The sequence below is a fragment of the Sapajus apella genome, unplaced genomic scaffold (assembly GCF_009761245.1).
Source record: "Sapajus apella isolate SASKATOON/1434 unplaced genomic scaffold, GSC_monkey_1.0 scaffold4, whole genome shotgun sequence".
NCBI lineage: Eukaryota > Metazoa > Chordata > Mammalia > Primates > Cebidae > Sapajus > Sapajus apella.
The window spans coordinates 26,719,767-26,733,611 of NW_022436944.1; the positions used below are offsets into that span (position 1 = coordinate 26,719,767).

At 41.1% G+C, this 13,845-nt stretch overlaps 1 protein-coding gene and 1 long non-coding RNA gene across 2 annotated transcripts in view; both read right to left on the reverse strand.

Annotated features, from left to right (window-relative positions):
* The window catches only part of CLSTN2 (calsyntenin 2), a 657,536-nt gene that overhangs the window by 421,813 nt on the left and 221,878 nt on the right, over positions 1-13,845 (reverse strand). The gene's annotated exons all lie outside the window — the stretch shown is intronic.
* LOC116541033 lies at positions 4,630-9,470 on the reverse strand. The gene is made up of 3 exons (XR_004264704.1): positions 9,301-9,470; positions 6,592-6,601; positions 4,630-4,641 (listed from the first exon to the last, which is right to left on the reverse strand). It is a non-coding gene; the product is annotated as an uncharacterized LOC116541033 (long non-coding RNA).

A 13,845-nucleotide genomic window follows, 5' to 3' on the forward strand; every position in this document is an offset into this window, starting at 1 on the left:
ACAAAATGCTTTGTCTTTTTGTTCCAATAGCTGGAGGTTAGTCAGCTCATGCTGTGCTTCATTTGAATGTAACTTCAGAAGAACTAAGTTTTTATCAGTTCTTGACAAGATGATGTCCCTGTTTTTGGCACCTCCCCTCTGGAGGCTGAGCCCTGCCCTTTTAGGACTACTTCTTCCCTCTTTCTTGTCTATTTTCCATGACGTTTCAGCATTTGGAAAATGCCCGTGTCTTTGCACTCATACAGAGGAAATACCAGTGTGATATTTCTGCTCCATTTACACAGAAATTAGGTCTTGCCACCCAATGTGCCTTTAACTAGAGCACAGATGCATTCCCCGGGAGAGATCCTCAGCTCTCTTCTCTTTGCTTCCACAGCAAAAAACAAACAAACAAACAAACAAAAAAACAAACGTGTATTGATGCTATATCCAAATAGCAGGGCCAAATGGCTGATGATTTACCTTTTAAATCTTTATACTTTCATCCTAAAGTTGACCTTTCTGGCCACTTTCTAACCTTTCTGGCTACCCCTTGATTTTTAGAACTCCAATACTGCTCCCTAGTTAAAAGTATGAGTAAAAAACATGCTTTACTGATTGCAAAATACTTTGGCAAGATTAACTATACTCTGGTAAATCTATTATTCCAAAGGCTGATCTTTTGCCTGCCATGCTCAGCTTCCCTTTCTGACCTGATCTCCTGGTAGAACTGCTTAAACCAACATAGATAGTAGACCCATGGGGAAATTGATGGGTGGAATAGGCCAATTTATTAGACCTTGAAACTTTCATTTCACAGGCCTAGAAACTACAGCTTGTTTGGTAATGGGGACTTGAAATCTTGAGATGAAAGTTAATAGGGAGTTGGAGCTAGCATTCATGCAATCACCACTCAGAGTTTACGGGGAGTAGAAAATCCATTTAAATCAGAGAAAGCCATCTTCCAGGAGATACATGGTTTGAGAGTAAATAGGCAGAGAGAAGGAATGGACCCCAAGTGGCTGTAGGCAACACAGAGGCTGTTCTCCACTCCTGTTTTCTAGCGCAGCCCCTGTGCACCTTTCACAGGGTCAGCCTTCAATGGGGTGTTTGAGGTTGCCAAGTGAAGCCTTTCAATAGTTCTTCTCCTCTAACTTTTTAAAAATTGTACTAGTTTGAGTATCTTGTAATAAAATGATTCCTAACTATAACTGTTATAACAGCATTTTGAAAAGTATTTTTATTCTTAGCTTCAGTCAGGCTGGGATAGGATTCCTGTCTAGGCAAATGTGATCCTGCCTTTCTCCTACTAGGATACTAGGCTAGGAAGCTGTCCTGCCCTCCACTAGGAGATTAGATGAGGCTACCCAAGGCCTGAAGCTCCCTAGGTTATCCACGCCTTTCTTGTCACTGTGCTGTGCCCAATGACACCTGTGCCTACACTCCTTACTCCTGTCCATTCATTCTTGCAGATTCAACTCGCTCTCCTCCCCTGGATGCTCTCCTGTTCCCCTGTCACCCTGTACTGTCTGCTCTCATGCCACAGGCCTACTGCATTGCCATTGGCTCTTTCCTCACTCCTCTTTTATGAAGAACCGTGAGGTCCCTTGAGGGGGAGGCAGCATCCTAATCACGACAATGACTACAGTTCCTATCAGTTCCCAGCATATAGTGAGTCACTGGTAAATGAAGGGAGCACAACTTTTCCGTGCCAGCATCTCCAATACCTGAAGCAATTAGCAGTACTTTGATTCCAATGAGTAGGCATTCCTGTGTCATGCAAATAGAAGAAGGACATGCCTCCCAAATCTCATGGTGACATTTGCCATCACTTAATTAGAGACAACCTATATCACTTGCTAGAGGTACCAATTAGAGAGTTTCAAATACAAATCCCATGTGTGTGACTCATACATGAAAAATATCCACAGATGAGATTACATTTCACTATTTTAATTGGGTTGAAAAAATGTATGAAGAAAAGACAGCTGAGTCATTAATTCTTAACTGCTTGATAGGCGCTTTCAGTGGGGGCAGAATGTTGCTTTCCTTCCTTCCTCACTTCTTTCCTACTTTCCATCCATCCATCCATCCATCCATCCATCCATCCATCAGCCCACCTATCTACCTATCTACCCATCGACCTGGCCATCCGTCCACTCACCATACCTATTTTCTTCTTTCTTTCCAACTATTATTTTCTACTCATAAATACTAAATTGTTTAGAGTATAGACATTCTTAAAGACCTTACCTAGTTTCTCCAGCCTGGAGATGATCTATACGCCAGTCTCCCATTGGGTAACAACATGTGGCCTAGGAGTAAGGCTAGGAAAAACTGTACACCTGGGTACCGTGTGAGATTTATGAAACTGAAATTCTAAGTTGTCTCTACACAAGCCATCTGGATCAAGCCAATTGGCCAAAGGTCACCCTAAGAAAGAACCTGAGGATCAGGATAAGGGGTACTGCACTTCATGTCGAAGTGCCGCCATGATATACCAGCAGGATACCTTAGCCAAGTATTTCAAACTTCCCATGCCTCCACTCTCCTTTATAAAATGGAGGTAATACCAATTCTGCAAGGTTTTTGAGAGGAAGATAAAATAAGACTCTGAGTTAGAGCTGACTCAATGCTGACTAGCACTTTATAGGTTGCCAGCAAAGGCTTTCACTTCTGCACCTCAGCATCTACAGGCTGGAATCAGGACCCACACAGGACCTAGCATGCCCATAACCCAACTAATCCATTGGTAGGATGAAGACCTAACGGAACCCTAGGCTTAACTCCCAGGGGCTGGGAAAATTAGATTAAGTCTATGAAGAAGATCAGGAGCCATGCAGAAAAATACCATTTAGAATAAAAAGGGGCAAAGAAAAAAGGACTGTGATTGTTTAATGCTCACGTTCACTTGCTAGAGCCAGCTCATTTTTTACACAAAATATTTTACCTACTGAACGTTATTGGACTGAAGTGTGCATTAAATTGTTATATCTCTAATTCTCCAAGATTGTTATTACTTCAATATCTCATACTTCATTGCATTTTAAACATCTTTAACCCCCAAAACAGTCCTTAACTTACTTTGTAATTCATGCTAATAAACGTAATTGTCTAAAACTTTCTGTAACTGCCATTGACAAACCAGAATCATTAACAGAGCTAATCAGGAGCTGCCACTCCTGAGGGCCTACTATGTGCCAGCCTTTACAGTCATGATCTCATTAAATTCTCACAAGCACCCCTGCAGGATGGCAAAATTGGCTCCACTTCATGGATGAAGGAACAGATTCAGAGAGCTTCAGAAACTCATGCAAATAAGACCATGGCTCCTAGACAGAAGAACTGAAATTTCCTCCCGGTTGGTCATTCTTCTCCCCACAATAAGTCAATGCAATAGCACACATTCAGTTCCATCTCCTGTGGGTCAAACTGTGGACCAAGTTTTCAGTAGGGTACAAGGAGGCAATATAGTCAAGACTAAAGTGAACTGGGGAATGAATAGTCAGAGTTCACCAGAGAAACAGAACCAATAGTACATAACAATCTCTCTAAATCCATATACCTCTAGATCTGTGCGTGTGTGTGTGTGTGCGTGTGTGTGTGTGTGTAGAGATAAGGAGACATACAGAGAGAATTTTAAAGAATCGGCTCATACATTTGTAGGGTTAGCAAATTTGAGACCTGTAGGGCAGGCCTGCAGGCTGAAAATCCAGACAGAAGTTGACGCTCCAATCTTGAGGCATGTTTCTTCTTTTCTGGGAAACCACAGTTTATGCTCTCAAAGCTCTTCAACTGATTGGAAGAGGCTCACCCATGTTAGTGAGAGTAATATCCTTTACTTAAAGTCAACTGATTGTAGATCTTGAGCACATCTATTAAATACCTTCATGGCAATATCCAGACTGATGTTTGATTAAATGACTGGGTACTACAGCCCAATTTGACATATCACAAACTAATCATCACACTCGATGAAGAATTTTTTAGACTTTTGTATTCAAATTGAATGAGAATATTTGATGGGAGAGTACAAATTTCTCTTAAGCTCAGAAATGCCATACTTTTGTTTCTCTACTGGTAAGCTAAAAAATAAAACCCGTGTGGCTTGTGCTATCTACTTTGTTCTAGAAGGTAGTAAATGCATTATACATTTTTATTGCAAACTCCATTTCATGCCTTAGATTCCAAGATGTCCAGAACGATGGATAGCAATTATCTGGTTTACAGTATATTCACTGCAAAATGCTTGCCTGCTTCTCCGTGCTTCAGAAAAAAAAGCACTGCAGGCCAATTTCCCTTCTTATTTATGTGAACTGTTATCTGCATTTCTCCAGCTCTGACTCCTACTTGAGAAGAAACAGAGTATAAGAAATGGAGGACAGGCAAAAAGTCTCCAAGCTGCTCCATGCACCCTGGCCAAATACACAATCATAACAAAATCGGAAGCCCAGTACCCTAGGTCATCCTCATGATTATCAGCCTCTCAGAGAAGATGGGTTTATTTGCATCCACATGTCTGCACTCCTGCCTGCTCAGTTCAGCTCAGTTCAGGTAGTCCCTGACAGGGACTCTGACCCTCCCTTGCTCTTCCACCCCTAAATTCATAACCAAGACCAAATTAAGTCCCTCTCCTTGTCCTCCCAGAGCCCCTACTTATCTCTAGCATAGCAAGGACTGTATTGGAATGTAAATATTGTTTTGTGCCTTTTCTCTACCAGATGGTGGAGAAAGATGCTGGGTGTTTTATGTCTATATCCCTAACTCAGCACAAAAGTTCTCAAAATATGGCCAGGAACCCTTGGTGGGTCTCTGAGACCCTTTCAGGGGTTCACCAGGTCAAAATTATGTTTATAAAAGAGCTAAGATAGTATTTGCTTTCTTTGCTTCTTTTCTCTCTGGAGCAGTTTTCCAGAGGTTATAAGCAGATATAAAAATCCAGCTGTCTTCTATTAAGCCAGACATGAAAGATATTTGCAAAAATATAAAACAATTAGACTCTTCCTACTATTTTTTAAAAATTCTCATTAACATAGTTATTTTTAACAAAAAGTATGTTATTTTGGTCACCATGTGAAGAGTTTAATTTTAACTGAATTAATAGATACACATTTTTAAATTTTGTCAGTTTAAATTGCTAATGCAATAAATAGCAACAGGTATAACCTACAAAACTAAAGCTCTTGGGGTTTGTTAATAATATTTAAGAATGCTAACATGTTCAGAGGCCAAAAGTTTAACGTATGGCTTGTCAAAGGACTTGAAACAACTGCTCAGGTAGGAAACTGTGTGAGTGTAAGTGGAGGGGCAGAGTGGGGAGGGAAGAAACAGACAGTAGGAGGAAAGAGAAAGAAAGAATACCTGAAGTCATCAAGGAAAGACTTACGTAATCATTTCTTAGATTTAACTCAGTTAGAAAGAGTTGATCAATGTAGTGACAAGATCAGTTCTTCTGGTTCTGGTTGTGCAGGAAAAATAACTTGTTGACTGGATCGCCTGCACATCAATTGTTGTGATACTATGTAGGTAACAGAGCCTCTGATTCTTTTGGAAAAAGGAAGAGGAGTGTCTTCTCTTGTTGTATGAACTTGAGTGCATGTTGTGGGGAGAATAATTGTCTGAAACCACAGTCTTTATCTCTTTTGCAACCTGACTGAAGAAACTGCCATAAAAATAAACAAACTTTACAAATCATATCTGTAAAAGGCATTAGAGGTTAAAAGTGTTGTGATGAATTTCTGAAATAAATTTAGACTCTGAATTTTCGAAGTGTTTAGGAGGCAAATATTGTGTCTCAAGAGTAATCATGATCTTGGGGGGTTTAAAGGGTAACTGCACTGTTGAAAGTGTCAATTTCTCCTAGCGGTAAATAGAACAAGTATTTGCCAGCTGGAGGAGTCTCTCAATGCCTAAGGCATCCTTCCCAAAATTGATAACCGAGACCTTTGCTCTTACTAGTACTAATCCTGAGGTCTGGCACATGTTAGGTGCTCTCTATATGTTAAAAGATCACTAACTAATGAATAAGCTTTGACTCCTTGTGTTAATGTCTGGGCAAAGACTAGCACACAGCGATTTCTCCTCAATTATAAATTATCTTAACCTAAGAAAGCAAATAGTATCTTAGTACTTTTATGAAAATAATTTTTATCTTGTGGATGGACCCTTGAAAGGGACTCAGGGACTCCCCACTGAGAGTTCCTGGCTATATTTTGAAAACTATTGTGATAGGTTAGGGATATAGACATAAAAGACCCAGCACCTTTCCCTACCACGTAGTAGAGATTAGGACCTACTTCTTTCTGAACAACTTTTGGTTGACCAAGATAATATTGGTTTTCTCATACACCAATACTTCTAGAGTAATTAGACAAGGAAGAAATGAGGAAAAGGAAAACAAAGAGGATGAATAGACAGTGTAAATAAAAGAAATTGGCAGACAGTAAATAAACACTGGCCTAGAACGGTTCGGCATGGGATGAGAAAAATGCTATGGAATTCTATGAAATTGAGAATGTCTCGGGAGAAAAGCCATTCCTGAGTCATAAAATCAGATTTACACTGGTGGTGAAAAATCCATAAATATTATATGCAAAAAGCACATAAATTTACTAACAATGAACTCATTTATGGTTTAGAGAGTGTAAAAAATTCTTATGAGCATGACAAATGCGATTAATTGTGCAGGGCTCACCATATTGAATTTAAGATGGATGTCATGTCACTGGTGGTGTTCTATTGGATATTTTGTATGTTAGTGAAAATGGAGATTTACAAAAACAGTTGTATATTAATTCTAAATACTATTTCCTTAAATCTTTTTAGATTTTTAGAATTTCAACTTTTATTTTAGATACACAGGGTACACGTGCAGGTGTGCTACATGGGTATATTGCATGATGCTGAGGCTTAGGATTCAGATCCTGCCACAAGGTTGGTGAACATAGTACTCACCAGGCAGTTTTTCAACATACACCCTCTCTCCATACTTTCCCCTTCTAGTAGTCTACAGGATCCATTGTTTCCATCCTTGTGTCCCTGAGTACCCAATGTTTAGTTCCCACTTGTGAGATCATACAGTATTTCATTTTCTATTCCTGCATTAATTTGTTTAGGATAACAGCCTTCAGCTGCATTCATGTTGCTGCAAAGGATATAATATGGTTCTTTTTAATAGTTGCATAGTATTCCATGGTATATAGGTACCACATTTCCTTTATCCAATCTACTGTTGATAGGCAACTAGGTTGACTCCATGTCTTTGCTATTGTTGATAGTGCTGTAATGAACATACAAGTGTGTGTCTTTTTGGTAGAAGGATTTGTTTTCATTTGGGTGTATACCTAGGAATGGGATTGCTGGGTCGAATGATACTTCTGTTTTAAATTCTCTGAGAAATTTTAAAATTGCTTTCCACAGTGGCTGAACTAACTTATATTACCACTAACAATGTATAAGCATTCCCTTTTCACCACAGCTTTACTAGCCTCTGTTTTTAGGTTTTTAAATACTAGCCATTGTGACTGCTGTGAGATGACATCCCATTGTGATTTTGATTTGCATTCCTCCGATTAATGATGATGAACATTTTTCATATGTCTGTTGGTTGCTTGTATATCTTCTTTTGAGAAGTGTCTGTTCATATTCTTGGTCTGTTTTGTAATGGGGATGTTTTTTGCTGTTAAATTATTAAGTTCCTTATAGATTCTGGGTATTAGGCCTTTGTTGGATGCATAGTTTGGAAATATTTTCTTACATTTTGTAGGATATCTGTTTATTCTGTTGATAGATTCTGTTGATAGTTTCTTTTGCTGTGCAAAAGCTCCTTAATTAGGTCCCATCTGTCAATTTTTATTTTTATCACAATTGCTTTTGGGAACTTAGCCAAAAATTCTTCAGCAATGCTACTGTCAAGAAGAGTATTTCCTAGGTTTTCTTCTAGGATTTTTATAGTTTGAGGCTTCGCATTTAAGTCTTTAATCCACTTTAAGTTTTGCATATGGTGAAAGGTAGGAGTCCAGTTTCATTTTTCTGCATATGACTAGCCAATTATCCCAGCATCATTTATTGAATAGGAAGTTCGTTTCCCCATTGCTTATTTTTGGCTATTTTGATGAAGATCAGATGACTGTATCTGTGTGGCTTTATATCCAGGTTTTCGATTCTGTTCTATTTGTCTATGTGTCTGTTTTTGTTCCAGTACCATGCTGTCTTGGTTACTGCAGCCTTATAGCATAGTTTGAAGTCAGGTAGTGTGATGTTTTCCCCTTAGGACTGATTTGGTTATTCAGGCTGTTTTTTGGTTCCATATGAATTTTAGAGTAGTTTTTTCCAATTCTATGAAAAATGACATTGGTAGTTTGGTAGTGTTATAAATTGCTTTCAGCAATATGGCCATTTAAACAATATTTATTCTAATCCATGAGCATGGAATGTTTTTCTATTTGTGTTGTCTATGATTTCTTTCAGCAGTGTTTTGTAGTTCTCCTTCTAGAGATTTTTCACCTCCCTGATGAGCTGTATTCTTAGATATTTCCATTTTTCCATGGCTAGTGTAAATGAGATAGTGTTTTTGACTTTCAGCTTGAAATGTTATTAGTATAGACATTCTACTGACTTCTGTATAGTGATTTTATATCATGGAAAAAGTCATTTATCAGTTCTAGGAGTCTTCTGACAGAGTTTTTAGTTTTCTCCTGGTATATAATCATATCATCAGAAAAGAGATAGTTTGACTTCTTCTTTTCCTATTTGGGTGCATTTTTTTCTCTTGCATGATTGCTCTGGTTTGGACTTCCAGTACTCTGTTGAATAAGAGTGGTAAGGGTGAGCATCCTTAGTGTGTTCCAGTTCTCAAGGGGAATGCTCCCAGCTTTTGCCCATTCCATGTGATTTTGGCTGTGGGTTTGTCTTAGATGGGCCATATTGTTTTGCCTAGTCATTTTGCGGGTTTTTATTGTGAAGAGACATTGAATTTTATTGAAAGCTTTTTCTGTATCTATGGAAATAAAGATGGTTTTTATTTTTAATATAAAAATATTAAATGGTTTTTGCTTTTAATTCTGTTTATGTGATGAATCACATTTATTGATTTGTGTATGTTGAACCAGCCTTGCATCCAGGAATAAAGCTTACTTGATCATGGTGTATTAACTTTGATGTTCTACTAGATTAACCCCAAAGCAAGTAGAAGAAAATCAATAAAATTAGAAAAGAACTGAACAAAATTGTGATGCAGAAATCCATACAAAGAATCAATGAAACCAATACTTTATTTTCTAAAAGAATAAACAAGATTGATAGACTGCTAACCAGATTAACAAAGAAATAAAAGAATATCCAAATAAGTACAATCAGAAGTGACAAATGGCATTACAAGTGATCCTACAGAAATACAAAGATCCTCAGAGATTATTAAGAACATCTCTAAGCACACAAATTAGAAAATCTAGAGGAAATGGATAAATTCCTGGAAACACACAGCCTCCCAAGATTGAACCAGGAGGAACGTGGAAACCTGAACAGATCAATAACAAGTTCCAACACTGAATCAGTAATTTAACAAACCCACCAACCAAAAAAACCCCCAGACCAGATGGAGTCACAGCTGAATTCTACCAGACATATGAAGAAGAACTGGCACAAATCCTACTGAAACTCTTCCAAAACATCAAGGAGGAGGAGCTCATCCCTAACTCATTCTTTGGAGACTGATAGGAAAATCTGGCAGAGACACATCAGAAAAAGAAACCTTTAGGCCAATATCCCTGCTAAACATAGATACAAAAATTCTCCACAAAATACTAGCAAATCTTTTTCTTTAAAAAATAAAGATTAAATAGTTCCCAGCAGCGAAGCTTCCCCCCATTGAGCATTTCTAGGAACCCAAACTATGTCACATTGTTATCCTCTACAAAGGGAAGGGGCAAGACTTTCCCTGTGGCCCAGCTGGTATCTGATGGGATTAATCAGATTAAAAACAGCCTTTTTTTTGCACTCTAATGTTAGCAGGGTGTGTTTGTCCAGATCCTCTGAGAGGCAAACACCAAGACCGGATTCAACATGCAAGAATTTTATTAAGGAAAAATGCTTGCATGACGGAAATTATGGAGGGAGCCAGAAAAGTCTGACAAAGAGGTCAGACCTTGACACAAGTGTAACCCCTATGGAGGGGAGAGGAAGAAATAAACTGCCTCTTCCTAATAACAGATGGCACTTAAGGTAAAACTTATTTGTCATCCCTGTCCCAGGAGAAGTAGTGGACAGTGGGATCAGGGAGGAAAGAAAGGCAAAGAACATTATGCACCAAAATTCAGTAACTACGCTGAGGGAGGACAAAAGTAAGATCACTAAGATTGCTCTAGGAAGGCTGGAAATGAATCTGTCTGGAGGGGAAAAAAAATGAGAGAAAGCATGGCTAAGGATATTGATGTCAGCTGATTACTCTTGTATCTTGGGCCTAACTAGCTTGGAAATGGTTTTCAAAGCAGATGGCGATCTCAGTGCACTGAATTGTCATGACTGTCTTGGAATTTTGGAAGCCCTTGACTTACTGGTTGTTTCATGACATTGGAGGTCATTGATAAGGGAGGCTGGCTGCTAAGAGTGGGCACTCGGCAAGTGTGTGATCAACCAGACTGAAGACATGTTTGTATCATGACAACGGGTATTATCTAGGATTTCCCAGTGCACCAAGCAAGCAGGATCATGGGTATACTAAGAATAACCTAGACCCAGCCACTTGCTTTGGGGGAAAGGCAAGGCAAGGGTTGCTCTGCCTTAGAATCTGAGTTACCTGCCCTTTTCTTAAATATGAGCCACTGACCAGATGTAATTTATTGTTCCCCTTCAAATATTCAAGAAATCCTTCACCTCTGACTGCCACTTTGGAACAGGAGCCAACTTTCCTCCCCAGACCTGCTCCTCAGCTCATGGGCACCAGCTCAGAAAATAGCACCACTATTGCTGCTCAAGCCAACACCCTAGGACCCATCCTGACTTCTGCTTTTCCCTATCAGTTCCTACACTACTATACATAATTTATTAGCAAGTTTTGCCATTCCTACGCCAACAAGTAAAACAGAACTTCTCTTTCTCTACCTGCCAACATTCCATAACCAGCTGATACCACCTCCTGCTTTAGCCTCTGAAGAACCCCTTAGTTTGCCTGTATCTCTTCACTCGAATCATCGGCAGTCCCTTTCCACAGAGCTGCCAGAGTAATAGCTTCACAAAGAAAGCAAGTTGTGGCAATTTCTGCTTAGACCGTCTCAAGACTGCTGATATGGTCTGGCTCTGTGTCCCTACCCAAATCTCATCTTGAATTGTAATACCCACATGTCATGGAAGGGACCTGATGGGAGGTAAATGGATTATGGGGCAGTTTCCCCCATGCTGTTCTCATCACAGTGAGTTTTCAAGAGATATGGATGTTTAAAAGTGTGGTACTCCCTCCCTCTCCCTCTCTCCCTCCCTTTCCTCCCCCTCTCTCCCTCTCTCTCTTTCCCTTCTTCTCTCCCACTCCCTTCCCCTCTCCCTCTCTCCCTCTCCCCCTACCTCCCCCTCTATCCCTCCCCCTCTTCCCCTCTCCCTCCCCCTCTCTCCCTCTCCCCCCCCTCTCCCTCTCCCCCCCCCCTCTCCCTCTCTCCTTCTCTCTCTCTCTCTCTCTCCCTCTCCTCCCCTCCCTCTCCCTCCCTCCCTCCCCCCTCCCTCTCCCTCCCTCCCTCTCTCCCCTGCTACCATATAAGACACATTTTCCTTCCTGTTCACCTTCTGCCATGAAGGCAAGTTTCCAGAGGCCTCCCTAACCAACTGTGTCAATTATCCTCTTTTCTTCGTAAATTACCCAGTCTCAGGTAGTCTTTTACAGCAGTGTGAAAATTCAGCTGCCCAGCTGGATGCGGTGGCTCACACCTGTAATCCCAGCACTTCGGGAGGCCGAGGTGGGTGGATCACTAGGTCAGGAGTTTGAGACCAGCTGGCCAATATGGTGAAACCCTGTTTCCACTAAAAATGCAAAAAACACCCACAAAACAACAACAACAAAAAACTAGCTGTGCGTGGTGGCATGGGCCTGTTGTCCCAACTACTCAGGAGGCTGAGGCAGGAGAATTGCTTGAACCCAGGAGGTGGGGGTTGCAGTGAGCCAAGACCGTGCCACAGCACTCCAGCCTGTGGCTGGAGACAGAGCGAGACTTCCTCTCAAAAAAACATAGAAAAGAAAGAAAATTCAGCTGCCCACTACACTCAGAATGAAGTCCAAAGTATTTCTCATGGTTTCTTATACCCACTCCTGACTCATCTCCTACCACCTTCCCTTGCCCCTAGTCACACTGGTTTCCTTTTTATTCCTCAAATTCAGTAAGCTCAGGTCTTCCTTGGAGTATCTGCACTAGATGTTCCCCTCTGCCAGAAGGCCAGAAATACTTTTCCCCGACACATGACTGGATCCTTCTTATCATTCACCCTCCACTCAGACCTCTGGTAACCCCTTCCTGAAGACCCCATCTGAAGGATCCTCCATCTGCCCCACAACTGATCCTCTCAAAATTATATTCTTTTCATCACAATGTTCACATCTAAAATTAAGCTTTGTAAGTCTTGACTATTTTATCGTTTGTCCTTGCCCCTTGGGAATGCAAGTCTTGAGAGCAAACACCTTTTCCCTTTTGGACACCACTATTTCTCTGGAGCTTAGACAGTGTCTGGAAATGGCAGCTACCAATAAATATATGCTGAGTCAGTGAATGAGCTGGCATCCATCATGGCTGTCAGTGAGATCAGAAAAGCTTCTTGTAGAGCCCCTTCCTGACTCAGCTGGGCTCCCTCTGGAAGCTCCACTCCCACCACAGTGCTCTCTCTCACCTCCCATGGCTACCCTCACAGTCCTCTTTTTCCTCTTCCCATAGCCCCAAGGCCTTAGGTGGAACAAGCTCAGATATTCTCCATGTCAAGGCTCTCATTATCGTGCAAAGAGAATTTGAGAAGTCCCAAGGCCCTTTACCCTCAAAAGGGATGAGAACTTTTAAAGAAAGAATCCAGAGGTGAGGTAACAATTTTGACAATGGCCCCTTGTGCCTTGATTTCCTTTTTAACAACCCTCCACCCCCACAACATACCTACAGGTGCACCCAGCCTTCATAGCTCGTTCAGCAGTTCAGCATCACTGACTGCCCTAGCTGGTAGAGAACAGCGAGCAGGGCCTGCCCCAGCTCTGGAGGGGAAGCCCTGCTTTGCACTGTTGCTGGGCAGAATGCCCAAGATAGAGCTCTCGCCAAATTCCCGCCACAAGGAGGTGGCTCCAGTCTTGAAGAGTTACACACCCAATAGGAGAGCATGCTCATGTTTTTGTGTAGGAAAATTTGTTTTTTAATTGCCTGGCAGCCCTGTATATTACCAGCGCCAATGGGCGTACTTGTTCCTCCAGCCCTACATCTTTATAAAGCAGCCCCTGCCTACCCAGGCAAAAGAACTCAGAAGAGAGCTGAGAGAGGTTGTGCAGGGGCCATGTGCCTGTTGTGTGTGTGTGTGTGTGTGTGTGTGTGCGTGTGTAATTCCCTTACCTCTCTCTCAACAGTGGAAATGGAAACCTCAACCCCTTCTTCACTGGAGTTTAACAAGCCCCACATCGTGCCCTGGTACACAGTTCCAAAATGTTCATAAACCAAGCTGTGACACCTCATAAACCAGGAAGGCACCCAAGCTCCACAGCCAATGAGGCTACAATCGTGATTCTATTAGGAATGTTTGAGTTAAATTTAGTGCATGTAAAAACAGACTTTGACTCCAGGGCCCATCCTCAGGGCTTGCACACAGCAGGTTCTTTAAGGATTTCTTGGATCATGAAGCATTTATGTCTTGGGTAAG